A 13,936-nucleotide genomic window follows, 5' to 3' on the forward strand; every position below is an offset into this window, starting at 1 on the left:
GTGTGTGGCCCTAGACAGCTGGAGAGGAGAGGCCCTCAGGTGCCTGCAGGCCACGAGGAAGCAGGAGGCCCCAGACTGGAGCTGATGGGCAGAAAACACAGCAGTGTGCCATCAGAGGCAGGAAGGAGGGCGGGAGGCAGGAAGAAGGACAGAAAGACAAGAAGGGAGAGAGCCGGGCAGGCCTGCTCAGGCAGGAGGAGAATCCTTGTGTGTCCTAGGAGGCACTGGCCTGGAGACCACGGAGGCACGGGCGATTAATCACATGGAAACTCCAAAGATTACACACCCATGTGCTATGTAAATATGTCCCCATGGCAACAGCCAGGCTGCGGGGCAGGGGGAAGGTAGTTCAGTTTCCCCCCTTGATGGGTTTGGTCTCCCTTGATGGTAAAGATCCTCTAGACTCACTGGCAGACCTTTGCCCCCAGGCTGGGAGGCAGGGCCCTCCCTCCCTCTGCCCCCAGCACTTACGTGCCCCCAGAGGCACAGAGGGCCTGGGGAGCCCAGCCAGCGCTGGAAAGTCAGGGTGCGTCTCCCCGCGTGTGAGACATTCATCTGTTTGTCGCACGGTCCTCAGCCTGCGCTTCCTGGAGCCTCTCTCGCCGAGGTCCGCGGCACACAGGAAGTCAGAGAACAGCAGCCACCCACTTCTCCACAGCCTCCCGCAGACACGCGGCAGGAGGTGGGCGCCCCAGCAGAGCGGACCCCAGGAGGAGCAGAGGAGGGGGGATCCCCACGCCCACCCCACCCCCACCTCCACTCGCACCGGCTTGGGGGTGTCCAGGCCAGGCCCCCAGGGGCAGGCTTCCCTCCCACAGCCGCACTGCAGGGGCTCTGAAGCTTTCTTCAAGACAGCAGAGAGACCTTGGAGACCCGGTCGGTCACCTCCGTGTCTCATCTGAGAGTCAGGGGTAGGGGAGAGGACTGAGCGTCTGGCAAAACCTCGCGTGCCGACGTCTGAAACCCTTCAGAGCCAGGCCTGGGCCTGAGGAGGCTGAGTCTTCAGCACCTGGCAGGAAACTGGGAGGAAGAAAGGAGCAAGGTTTGGGGAGCGATAAGGAGGAGAACCCGAGCTGAAGGGGCCTAGAAACGATCTGCCTGCCTGTTTTATAGACGAGGAAACCAAGGTGAGAAAGCCGAAATTTGACTATGGGGGACAGAGCAGAGACCTTTAGACAAGGTACATCCGGACTCCAGTCTTTGTCGGGGGGCCCATCTCACCCGACGTAAACCCTTTAGGGGACGGCGTGGGGTCTGCAGTCTAGGTGACCCCTTACAGACTGGAGATGCACCTGACGCCAGCAGGTAGAACTGAACAGAGGAGGCCTCTGTCTTCTAGAATCTTCCATGCCTGCCTCTACGACCTCAAAGATCTTTTCCTGTCTCATTTGCCATGGAGAGGCCTCTTCCAGCCTGTGTGCTCCCCTTCCTGGAAAGGGAGTCTACATTTTTAAGGAGGCCCTGCCTGCAAATATTCTTCCTCACGCATATGCAGGAGCAGGTGAAGCCACAAAGCTCTGAGCCTATCTTCTCCTGCCTTTCTCTGGAGGTGCTGCTGGCTCCTTCACCTTTTACCGGAGGTGCTGCTGGCTTCTTTGATGCTGGTCAAAAGGGGAGAGGCCCACACTTAGCAGGGGGCAGAAGCAGGGCGAGAACGGAGGCCGCCCAGCTGGCAGGGCAGGATGTCTGTGGGGGTGGGGGGCCAGCAGGCCGGGGTCATCTCTGGAGCCTGACCCGGCCCTGGAGCCGGTCCTGGCCCTGTAGGTCCTCCCTGGCCCTCAGTGAGCTCATCCACAGAGTCTGGACACTTTGACACGGCTTTCCCCGAACTGTGGGTAAGATGAAGGAACACCACGTCTGTAAGAGCCCTGGGTAAACTCTGCACCCTCCACCAAGTGCTCCTGGTGCCTCTGCTTCCTTCAGAGTCCACGTCAGCACCCCGTCACGGGGACTTACGCTCATCAAAGACCCGCGTGTTCCTTTTGGATCTTTTTCAGTCCCAGGAAGAGCTTCCCGTGACATGTTGAAAGTTTCCCTCTGACTTCTGCTCCCCTCACCCCCTGACGTGGCAAGGCCATCCTGGCTCTAACACAGATCTGCAGAGAAACGCAAGTCCCGGCATTGTGGGGTCACCTGCTGCTCATGCATGTTTCGTGCCAACGTCAAGAAGCCCATAGAAATCCACCCGGACAAGGCGAGCTGACCAGTGATGGCAAATGGCCCCCAGAGCCGCTTGGGCTCCCCAGGGCTGCGGGAGCCGGGCCAGACTCCTCCCCGACTTCCCTGGCCTGTGTCTGCTGGAGCGCCTGGCTTTCAGTCTAGGCTTCGGTTCTTAGGGTCCTAGAGCTGAACGTGGGCTTTGGCGGTCACCCCTCCCTTGCGTCTCCCATGGCCTTATCCGGCAGGTGTGGTCCTTGGACACTGAGTCCACCCTGAACTCTGGGCCCTGCTTGGCCTTGAACTGAGGCCCCCTGCTCCCCACCCAGGCACTGACTGCCCAGACCAGCCCCCCACTCTTGGGCTCTAGTCTCGGCTTGGACATCTCCTTCCCCACCATTTGCTGAGCCCTAACTGCACGAGGCTGTGTGCCAGGCGAGGGAGGGAGAACCCAGAACACTGGTCGCGCCACAGCCCCCGGCTCTTCTGGGAGCTATGGCGGCCCCGGGCAGAATGGCAAAGGGGGACAGACACGCTGCTGCTTCCATTCAGGGGAGGGGCGGAGCGGAGCGCCGGCGCAGGGAGGAGATGGCACCCAGGGTGCAGAGCAGAGGAAAGAACATGGCCCCGTGGGAGGGTCAGGGGCTGTGGTGTGGCCTATCCAGCCTGACCGGCGTCCTCACAGGAGGGGAAATGTGGATACCCGGGCAAGGCCACGAGTGGACACAGCTGGGAGGCAGCCATGGGCAAGCCAGAAGAGAGAGGCTCAGAAGAAGCTGCCCTTGCTTGCACCCTGACCTGGAACGTCCAGCCTCCAGAATGTGAGAAATAAGTTTCTGTGCAGAAATCCCCAGGCTGGGCTCTCCTGTGAGAGGGTCCCGGTTGACTGAGGTAGCAGGTCTAGGCTCTGGATCCACCCTTCCGGCCCAGCAGCTGTAGCTGGAAGTCGCTTCCTTGGTCCGCACGGCCTCTGTGGGGGATTGATGCCTGGGCCAACCGGCTGTAGGATTTAGTGCTGGAGGCCACCCAGCCTGGTGGTTTCCAGACCCTGGATGCTCTTCGGGGGAGACTTCCAAACCCCAGAGGCCTAGGTCCACACTCAGAGGCAGTGGGTGGCACAAAGCAGCAGGAATCTTCATTTGAACAGGAGGGATGATCTACAGCGGGCTGCTGTTGGCTAATCACAGCTGGCAAGGCTGATGCCAGGGAGGGCACCAGCTGCCCACGTTGGACAAGCTTGGGGGGGGGGGCGTGCATGAGGTGCCCTCAGCTCAGCTTCTGCCCAGCTCGAAGGTCGAAGCACTGAGGCTTCCTTGTGTGTCTGAGCAGGGTTAGGAGGGTCCAGAGAGCTGTTCAGGGGGACCCCACTGCTGACCTGGGTTTTCCTACTGCCCGGTGAACCCCGGATGCTGCTGGCCAGAGGCACTTTTAGGCCAGGTAAGCCTCTCCTGGGCTGTCATGGGTGCAGACCCCCTCCAGCCTTAGCGAATGACCCGATGATGGAGGCAGACAGGTCCAGGGCGAGCAGGAAGCCAACAGGATACCCAGGATGTGATGTTGTGACTTTAGGTTAAAGGTGGCAGGCTCGAGACTCAGAAAGAGCCGATGTTTCAGTGTGAGTTCCAAAGGCAGGAAAAAGCTAATGTTTTACTTAGAAGGCCTTCAGGCAGAGAGAATTCTCTTATTGTGGGGCAGTAAGAGACTGTGGGGGCAAAAAGATAAGGAACAGTCTTTTTGTTTAATCAGACTGTCAACAGATTGCATGAGCTTGCCCACCTTAGGGGGGGACACTGCATTAAGAACACGCAATGTTAATTGCATCCAGAAATATTCTCACTGAAACACCCAGAAAGTCTTACTACACATGTATAGAGAATATACATTTTAAAATATAATATCGCGTCTTGTTTCATCCATACCACCCTGTCCCCTTATCAGAACGCATGAGCGCCAGGAGGGCAGGGGCTGGCAGGTCTCCCTGCTGCCTACGCGTGCCTGGCCCGGTGCTCGGCGGGGAGAAAGCGGAGCGTCCCTTCAGCCCTGGATCAAGCAATGGACTCTCTTTAAACCCACACTGCTAGGGTCCCCGCCTTACAGATGAGGGAATGGGATCTCAGAGCCTCTAAAGGGCCAGCCCAGGGTCGCAGCACTGAGAAGTGGTTCCCTCAAGTTTAAACCATGCAGTCCGGCCCCATGTCCACCTCTCCACCCCCACCCGCATGGAGGAGCCGGGCCCATTTCCGGTGACCACCGTAACATACACACCTCGACATTCATTTCCTGCTGGGCACCCCCAGTGTCCCTCCCTCACAGCTTGGCACCCTCACGCACCCCGCCTCAGCCACTCTGCTACCAAGCTGTCCACTGAGGTTGCTGAAGAATAAGTTCAGTCTAACCACAGTGTCATCTTTAAAAATCAACACAAGTTGGAGAGGAAACCTACCAAGGGGCCTGGGGCCAGCCCCTTTTCTCGGCACTGCCTTGGGAGAGTGACTGGTCTGGACGCCCAAGCTGAGGGCCCAGATCCCAGGGCCACAGAGGGGAGAGTGGCCTCTCTCAACCCTGGGGGTGGGGAGAGGAAGGTTTTGAGGAAATACATAATTTCTAGAAACTGCTACCTCCTCACATGGGGCTCTGTGGCCCCAAGGGGGTCGAGCCTCGCAGCAGCCCGGCAGACAGAGGGCAGGTGTGGGTCAGGAGCTCAGGAAGGGGCAGGAGAGGCACCGGCCTGGACGGGTGGGGGTGGAGGGCAGGCGGCAGACGGGTCCCAGTTAGTGAGGGGCGTGTGGCCGAGATGCACGTCAGACACGCTTGCAGGAGAAGACACACGGGGACGGCGGGTCCTCACGTGGCCTCCAGCGTGACGGCCTACGCCACCTCATCATCGGCTCCTCACCCCTCAGAGCCTCCGACGGCCCCCAGGTATCAGGAAAGCATCTCACGGAAGTCCATTCAGTCCTAGATTCCTGGCAACCCACCTCTGTTTTGTCCAGAACAAAAGCTAGTCTGAGTTGTCTGTGTCCCTGCGCCCCCGCATCAACGATCTCAGTGCAACACCGCGCCGGAACAACAACCTTGCAAGGAAGCCTCCGCGCAGCTGCTCGGTCAGGGTATTAGGGCTCCTACCTGAACCCCCAGCCTGGGACTCTGAGCCCCGCACAGCCCACACCTGCCCCCCCGCCCCACTGCTGGGCCACACTTTTTCCATCAAGCACCAGACTGCTGGACCAGCTCTTCCTTGGCTTAAGTCCGCCACGTGGGAATTCCCATGTCACCTGGTTTGCTGGAGCCCCCCAAGCCCAGGGGCGCTCAAGACCCTAAGGTGGCAGAAGAGCCACAGAGCCGGCCACAGGGTGCAGGGGCGCGGCCTTCAAGAAGCGGGAAGTGGAGGGCGGAAATCACTGGGGGGTCCAGGGAGGAGATGCTGTTCCTTTCTCCTGTTCTCCCAACATCACAGCTCTGTTTATTCTGAGAAACAACCAGCTGCAGCTCCAAAATAGATCGGCCGAGAAACGCCTCTAATGACAGGGAGAGCTCCTGTGGAGGCAAGGTTGGAACAGCCCCGCATGAGGCAAGGCGCAGAGAAGGGCCGAGAAGGAGGACACTCCTGGAGCATGTCCCTCTCAGCCACAGGGTCCGTTGTTCCCTTGCAGGCCAGGTGTGATAGAGACAGGTGAAATGCCCCAGCAGCTCTGGGCACGGGAGAGACAGAGATGCCCCCTCAGCACCAGGGAGTGTGGCGCAGGCCACAGCAAGGGTCTGCATGCAAGCGTAGGCATGACAGAAAGTCGCACTGGACAGAGGTAAGCGGGCAAGGAGGACTCGACCTGAAAGGTTAGCTCGTCTGCAGACACAGCAGGTGGCTGGGGTTGATAGACACTGGTGCACGATGGACAACCTCATAGAGGAGCAAGCTGAGGCCAAGGTGGGCACTCCTTTTGGACTGGGCCCTGCAGGACACATCACGGGTGACCAAGAAGAGGGTCCATGTCAGAGAGGAGAGGCAGAGGCCTGGGAATTGGGGAGAGAGCTAGCTGTTCCCCTCTCTTGCCTTCCTCGGAAACAACCAAGCCACCAGCCCGTCATCCACTCGCTCACCACTAAGTGAAAGCAGGTCCCAGCTGCCTGAAACTGGAACAAGAACAGTGGCAGGTCTGGGCCAATCCAGCCACCACGCAGGCCCAGCTGGGTTTGACTTCATCACATATGTCCACGGGGTCCCCTTTGTCCCCAAGAGACCCCAACAGAGTTTCTCCATCAACGCCTACTGCACTCACAGGGGTGGGGCGTGGTGTGATGGAGGGGCCGGCAGCTGCCTCTGTGTCCAGGCGGCGATCTGGCTGCTGGCTCGGACCCTCCCCACCCCAGTGAGACCAAGTAGATTCCTCCAGACACACACTGGTTAATTGCTCCAAGTGCCAGGCCCTCTAGCTGCCTCCCTGTGCCCTCTGGGGTGTGTGTGTGGGGGGGTCCTGCAGGGAGGGCTGGCTCTTTCCAAAGCCAGAGGACACCTGGCTCCAGGCCTCCCAGGATGACGTGGCCTGGGCGTTATTTCCAAGCGAGCCCATTCCTGCCATCACTCTGTGTGTGTGTGTGTGTGTGTGTGTGTGTGTGTGTGAGTAACTGCCAACTGGCAAGAGTAAACATTTAAACTACACCAAGACCGGGGCTGCCCCATTTTGATAGTTCTTTTAATCCAGAAAGTCTCCAAAAACGAAAGAGGCCCAGACTACGCTAAAACTTCAGAGACTTGACACCAAGGACTTCTACCTGCTCAAACCTTCCCACCCCAAGGTGTTTCTAAAGGTGCAGCTCACCAAGCACCCTCTCCACTCCACACACACAAACCCACAAACACCCTCGCATATTTGAGCCTGAGCCCCCAGCAGGCAGACTCTGCTCTCCAGGCAGGGAAGTTTCAAAGGGGACTTTGGGCCTCCCTAGAGGTACAGGTTGAGCCACGAGCAATTTGCATATAGAGAAGTTTGATGGCCCCCACCCCCACCCCAAGAAACCCTCTGGGAGCTGCCTCCCACCTCGCCTCCCTGGAGCAGAGTCTGGGTAGCCAGGGCAATGCAGAGCTAGGGCCCAATGCCTGCACCCAGTCTGGCCCGGAAGGGGTACTGCACTGTGGAGCTAGGAGGGAGCGGGTGGAGGTAACCCAAGGCCAGGAAAGAAGCGGACCCCACCCCAGGGTAGGGGCGCACGCCATAACTCGCCAAGACTCACACTGGTCCGGCTGCGATACCAAAGCCCACCAAGGGGGTGGCTTATAACTTTGGCACAGTTCTGGGGTCAGGACGACCCCAATCAGGGCGCCTGCATGGTCGGGGAGGGCCCTGTCTGGGGGCTGACTTCTCCCTGGGTCCTCACGGGCTGCAGAGGAAGGAGGTGCTCCGGGGGCTGATGTTTAAGGGACTGACCCCACAGGAAAAGCCGCCACCCTCATGGCCTAATGGCCCCCCAGAGGCCCCTTCAAACCCCCTCACCTTGGATGCTTGTCAGCACAGGGATTTGTGGGGGCAGACACTCAGATCACAGCAGATGGGGAGACAGAGGCGGTGGGTGGCTCTGGGCAGCGAGGGAGGCTCTCCGGAGGGTTTGCCCTCTTGGAGGGTGAACTAACTCTAGAGTTGGGGTGGGATGGAGCCCCCTGAGGCTCTGAGAACCTCAGCTGCAGACCACACCATGCCTGCAGCTCGCACGTTTCCTGCCGCCACAGGAAGTGGATATAGGTGGGTCCGTGTTCTCGTTGAGAAGCGCTGAGAAGTTTCATAGGAACGTGTGGAACTTGCCAGCACAGGGAGAGATGAGGGGGTGGAGCAGGGCTGCAGGCCAGAGGACTCAGGTTTCTGGGGCAGAGTTTCCGGGAAACACATGAAAAGGGAGGTGTGACTGGCCTGTGTGCGAGCTCCTCCTCCGCTCTCCCTGCAGGGTCAGCTCTTGGCTTTGGACAGGAAAGCACATTTCCGACAACTTGTCCCCACAGCCCCCCGAACAGTCATATCAGCCTCCCCCTTTGGATGTTTGCTGCCAGTTACGAGTAATAATTCTCAAAAACCCAAAGCAATGGGTACGATTCTCTCCTGCCACGTTACGTGCAGGGAAACTGAGGTTGAAGTAACTGCCCGTGTCACAGAGCTGGACACGCAGCCACGTCCCCCCTTCGTCCTTAAGTGTCTCTCAAGGAAGCACGGAGAAGCCGACACATGGCAGAGAAAGGGCCAGGCCCTCTGCCCTCCCCTGTTCTGGTGAAATGCTCTCTTTTCCCATAGAGGGGGCACGGCCCGGTGCCAAGGCTGAGCTGTGCGAGCAGCTGCTTCCCCAGGCCCTCCTCTGCCCGCTCAGCCCGGGGCCGATGGACCACAGGCCTGTGAGTACAAGCAGCCCCCCCAGCACCCTCGCGTGGGTGGCCAGGCCAGAGAGCAGAGGCGAGCAAGGGGCTCAGGCCCGAGCTGGGCAGGCAGACGTGGCCGCCGGTTAATTCCACGCGGCAGAGGGGGTGGGCGCCGAGGCAGGCGCGCAGCGAGGCACATGCAGAGCCGTGGACGCCAGTGGAGATCACCCAGACGGGAAGCCAGGCCCCCGGGGAGGGGAGCTGTGCAAACAAGGAGGTGGACTGGGAGGTCGAGCCACAAGCCTGAGCCTGAGCGTGGGCGAGACAGCAGGAGCGAGGACTCAGGCAGAGGGGCCAAGGCGGACAAAGGTGACTGCAGACGGCAATGCACAGATTTGCAGGGAACGACCTGGGCAGCAATTTGGTGGCTGAGGCAGTGGATTAGGCAGGACGCCCTGGACGGGGGCAGGGTGGGGGCACAATAGCTAGGGATAAATGGGGAGGTCCAAGGTGGAGTCCTGAGGAACTGGGGGTGTCCTAAGGTTGGCGTCCAGCCCCCCACAACTTGCTCCACTCCCGTGGGGCTTGGCGAGACTACATGTCAAGTCAGAAGAAAGGGGGTGGGTGGAATGTTCTGTGTGGGCCCAGGGCCCTGCATAGAGGGGTGGCTGGAGAACACGGGAGGGACCATTGAGAGGAGCAAAAGCTCAAGAATCCTAGGGCACAATCCACTTTGGCCCCCGTGGTGCTGAAGCAGCCCTCGCACCCCAGGCCTCCACAGGCCCAGCTGCTCAAGCCTCCTTTCTGCAAAGCCCACCTCAAGTCCCACCTGTCACGAGGCCCTCGCTCCTGAGTCACACCTTGGTAATTGTGAACATGCTCTGCTCACTTTTTCAAACCACAGGATTCCTTGTAAACTTGGAAGAGATCCTTGTACCCTTGTGTTGTGTTTAGCACGGGGCCTGGGACAATGGAGGGGCCTTCCTCTACCCAGGCCAGTAGAGTGGCCGGCGGGCCAAGGCCCTGCAGTGATCGTGCAAGGGTCAGTGCGGGCTCAGCAGCCGTGGGGCTGCCCCTCAGTGCCTGCGGGTACCTGGGCAGCAGAGCTCTGTCACTTACTAGTTGTGTCGCAGACCCAGTCCCAGCTATTCTGGGCCTTATAAAACGGGAGTAGAAGCTGGATCCGCGCACAGCCATGAGACACGGGCAGTCAGATGGCCGGGACTGGCCAGGGACACTGGGGAACCCCAGCTGCGCGTGCGCGGTGCCCACCCAAGTGCCTACCCAAGCGAGAATAGATCAGGCCGGGGCTAATCTTAGCCCTGCAGTGGCTTGGGTATTTCCTTACTTCCTCATCTGCAGCACAGGGAGAGTAATCTTGGCCCACAGGACCTGGGGTGCGGGGGAGTGACCAGTGAGAATTCACAGAAACACTCAGTGACTGACCCAGCTGGGCACGTGGTGGATCTTGCAGGGCCTCTCACCTCTCACCACCCATCCCAGGCGTTGGCACCGGTGAGGCCCTGGTGCTGTCCAGCCCAGGGGAGGGCATCTGTGATGGGGAGACGGAGATATGCCAGGAGCATGGGCAGGGCCGGGCACTACTCAAGGACGTGCAGAGGCCCAGGGAGGAAGAGCTGCCGAGACCCGCAGCCCAAGCAGCCCAAGCAGCCCAAGAGGCCCTCAGGGGCCTCTACATTCAGCCCAGACACACTTCTCAGTGTCCTGAGTCTGCCCTCTGGGCACACACAACAAAACATGTCTTGTGCGGTCTAACACCACCCCATGTCAGAAAGCAGACCTCGCTTTTCCTCCTGAACCCCAGTCCCTGACGTGGTTCTCGCGGGATTTGCTCTCCACTTCATCCCCCGGTGCTCCCCAGCCCTTCCCAGGTCAAGGTGGGCCCTCAGCCGGGCCCGGGTGACAGAAGCGCCAGGGTGAAGGGGTTGACCACGTGTGTTACCCATTTTCCACTGTGAGGCACGCCCATTTTCAGCCATCTATGTGTGGGCCTGTCTCCATGACAGGCCAAGAATCCCCCAGCCCAAGTGCCCACGGCCCCAGGGGCGTCGAGAACTGGCAGAGCAGAGACAGGCCAGCACTCACTGACCCTTGTGTCCCCCTGGTGTCATGGGTTCTGTGGAAAATGGGTCTTTGCCTGCCTGCCACCTCCCCCTCCTGGTCTGATGGAGAAGCTCCAGCCAGGTGGTCAGTGTCCACACGCTGGTCCTTGACCTCCGGCCCAATGGCATGGCTAGGCATTACGCCGCTGGCCTCCCTGGGAAGGGGTGCAGGCTGTGGGCAGCTACGGCTAGCGGGGCCCAGGAAAGTCTTGGTGAGAAGAAAGGGAGGGGAGAGTAGAGCAGTTCCGGGGGACAGCAGTGAGGGTGGGGTGCTGGCTGGCCAAGGGTGTCGGGGAAGGAGGACCAGGTAGTGACCATGTGGCAGGGAAAGCATGAAATAGTATGACCAGGCCCTGCTCCTCCCAAACATCTCTCGGTGAACAACACAGCAAGACACCCTCGGGTGACACCCTCCCCCAACAACAAATCAGCCCTTCAAGCCCTTCTCCATCAGACGAGACACGTCATAGGGGGTGGTGGGGGACACTAGAAGTCTGGGTGTCCTGGCATAAGGAAATGACACACTGCTGCACGCTGAGCAGGGCAGCTGGTGAGTCATGCCCAGGGGGTGGACGGAGGAGAACAGGTTTGCCCAGAGGTGGGGCAGCAGGGGGAGGGAGCCCAGGCTCATGGCTTTGCCACGAGCTCTAACTTTTCAACCCCGGCCCAACCCTGCCTCCAGGCTCCCCAAGCGGTCAGTGAAAGGAGAGGAGCCAGACTCGGATCTGAGCAGCCATTCTGGGAGCCACAGCGCCCTGTGTCCATAAAAGGAAGCACCTAAAGGAGACAGGGGCCTCCCCTTCCCACCACCCGGACCCCGCCCACCAGGTCAGCAGACACCAAGGGCCGCGGGCACACATCCAAGGCCCATGTCATCACCCTGAGATTGCGTTTCCTTGGCAGGACAGGCAGAGTTGGCTGCAAAGATGGATTTGAGGATGGGAGACATTCCTGAGGGAGGGTGTTTGGACCATGGGGGTTATCAGTGCTGCACGTGGGGCTGGGGGCTGGGCTGAGCGAGTGAACTGGGATGTAGGGATTGTAGCTCACCGGGGCAGCTCACCGGGGTGCAGAAAAGCAAGGCAGCTGGGTCTCAGGGCACCTGTGCCCCTGTGGGACCACCCTGGATATCAGAGTCAGAAACGTACCTTCAGCTGCCTGAGCACAACCTCCTCACTTTACTGAGAAAAGCCTGGTTCCCACGCACCCCTTAACTGTGGGCTCGCCTCGGGGGTCCCGGTTACTCTCTGTCAGCCCAGGACTCTGTCCTTTAAAAGCCAAATTCTCCCCCACCCACACTGACTATTCAAATGACCGAAAAGTTTTTTTAGAGATTAATTGAGGGAATTTTGGCTTGGTCATCATCTCGTAGGAGAAGAAATCCCACCTCTAACCTGGAGAGCAAGAGAAATGTAAACCTGCACCTCCTTCCTGGCACTTCCTCTTCAGTCCCCAAGTCAAATTATACCAGGTACATGGTCCGCAGACAAGTCTTTCATAGCCCTTTTTTCAAGTTCACAGCTTACAATGATGTCATGTTGGGGTCATGCACAGCATTTCAAGACACGTATCGTGGGGGACTCCTGCTCTGCCACACGCTCCCGCACCTGAGGGTTTCATCACCCTGGGCCCCTACACCTGGTCCGCAGGAAGGTCCCAGGTCAGACGGGGCTCACAACCCCACCCCTTAGGCTGTCCCTGGCCTTGAGACATTTCCTTTTGCTCCTGACCAATGACCAAGTCAGGCCCCACTCCCCAGAGCATCCGCAGCCTTGGAACAACCCACCTCTCCTTAGCTGCACTGCCAGGGCTGCACACCTGTCTGTTCCTCTGACTGTCTCACTCAAGCATGCTTCCTCTTTATATGCTAAGTTCTTAGAGGGCAGGCTTGGTAGAGTCTCTTTTCCAAGAGACTGTAAACCTAGTTGTAAACCTAGTTGTAAACTAGCACTGTAAACCTAGCACTGTAAACCTGTTGGCTCAGTGGTGTTTGTTGACTGAATAAACAACAGCAAGCCTCTGCTAGTGCAGGAACATGAGACTGTATGATGTACAGTTGTGGCGGTGCAGACATCAATAGGGTGTGTGTCCCAGGAAAAATGTGGAGCTAAAATGCAGGAGAAAATATAACCCCAAACAATCCCTCATCACACTCAGGCTGGAAACAGAAAATTCCCAGGTATCAGAAATGGAAGAGACTCACATCCAGAGTGGTGCAAGGAAGCTAAAGCCATGGAGGCCCCAGGATCTGGAGCCCAGGGTTTCAAGCAAGAAGGTCCCACCAGGCCTCAGATCTTCTTGCACCAAGAGAATAAACAGCTGTGCTAAGTGGGCCAAGGGTACTACAAACACTGCTCACCAGCAGTGAGGGGCTTGGCCTCTGCCTGGAGCCCAGTTAAAATACACAGAGGAAAAAGAAATGAAAAAGCAAGACCTGTGCCAGTCTCCTTATCGGCAGTGGAACCTCTAATCCAAGCAATTAAAGTTAAGACAAATCCAGAAATGGTGACAAGCGATTCAGGCAGAGGAAAAAGCAAAATTCTGTAAGATATTTCCACAGTCAGAATCGTAAGGAAACCCTCACCCCACCCCGTACACAGGCACATGATTCAAAGTTACAAACCACGTAGGCAAACGGCCAACCTTGAGGGCAGCTCAGTAGATGCAAATTATAAATTAAACAATCAAGAACTAGAGCTAATAAAATAATTGAGGACTATAAAAAGTATATTTATAATATTTAAGTAGAGTCCTAATGGCTAAGTTTGGGAGGGAGGACATGGAAAGGCTGGAAATACTGGACCCAAGTGGAGAAGAGCTTGGAAGGCGGGAGGAGGCAGGTCAGAGCCCAGGAGCCACATGCTCTTCCTCTCTGGGGAAGATGATGATATTGGCTAACACTGGCTTTTCAGTTCAAGAGTGTGCGGAAAAGAAACAAAACCGTTAAAATAATGGAACTGTAATATTACAAATAACTTCTAAACTGGTAGGGTGAAAAGGACAGAAATAACAGAAACAATCGATTCTACATGAGGCAACACAGTATGAAAAAGACAAAGATTGGTAAATAAAAAACAATATAGCAGAAGTGTAAATACACTAGAAGTCTTAATAAATAAGACGACTTAAGTTGCCTGTTAAAGACGTTCAGACTTGATTTTGCATAACCCTGTGGTATGTAGTGTATAAGAAACAAACCTAAAACATGACAACAGAGTGATGTTGAAAATAAGGGAATAGAAAACTATCAGCCAATTCCTCAATGATAGTTGAGCAGATATATGGAATGACAAGCTCCATTTGAAGAAAAATTTAAAAA

The sequence above is a fragment of the Talpa europaea genome (genome assembly GCF_964194135.1).
Source record: "Talpa europaea genome assembly, chromosome: 4".
Lineage (NCBI taxonomy): Eukaryota > Metazoa > Chordata > Mammalia > Eulipotyphla > Talpidae > Talpa > Talpa europaea.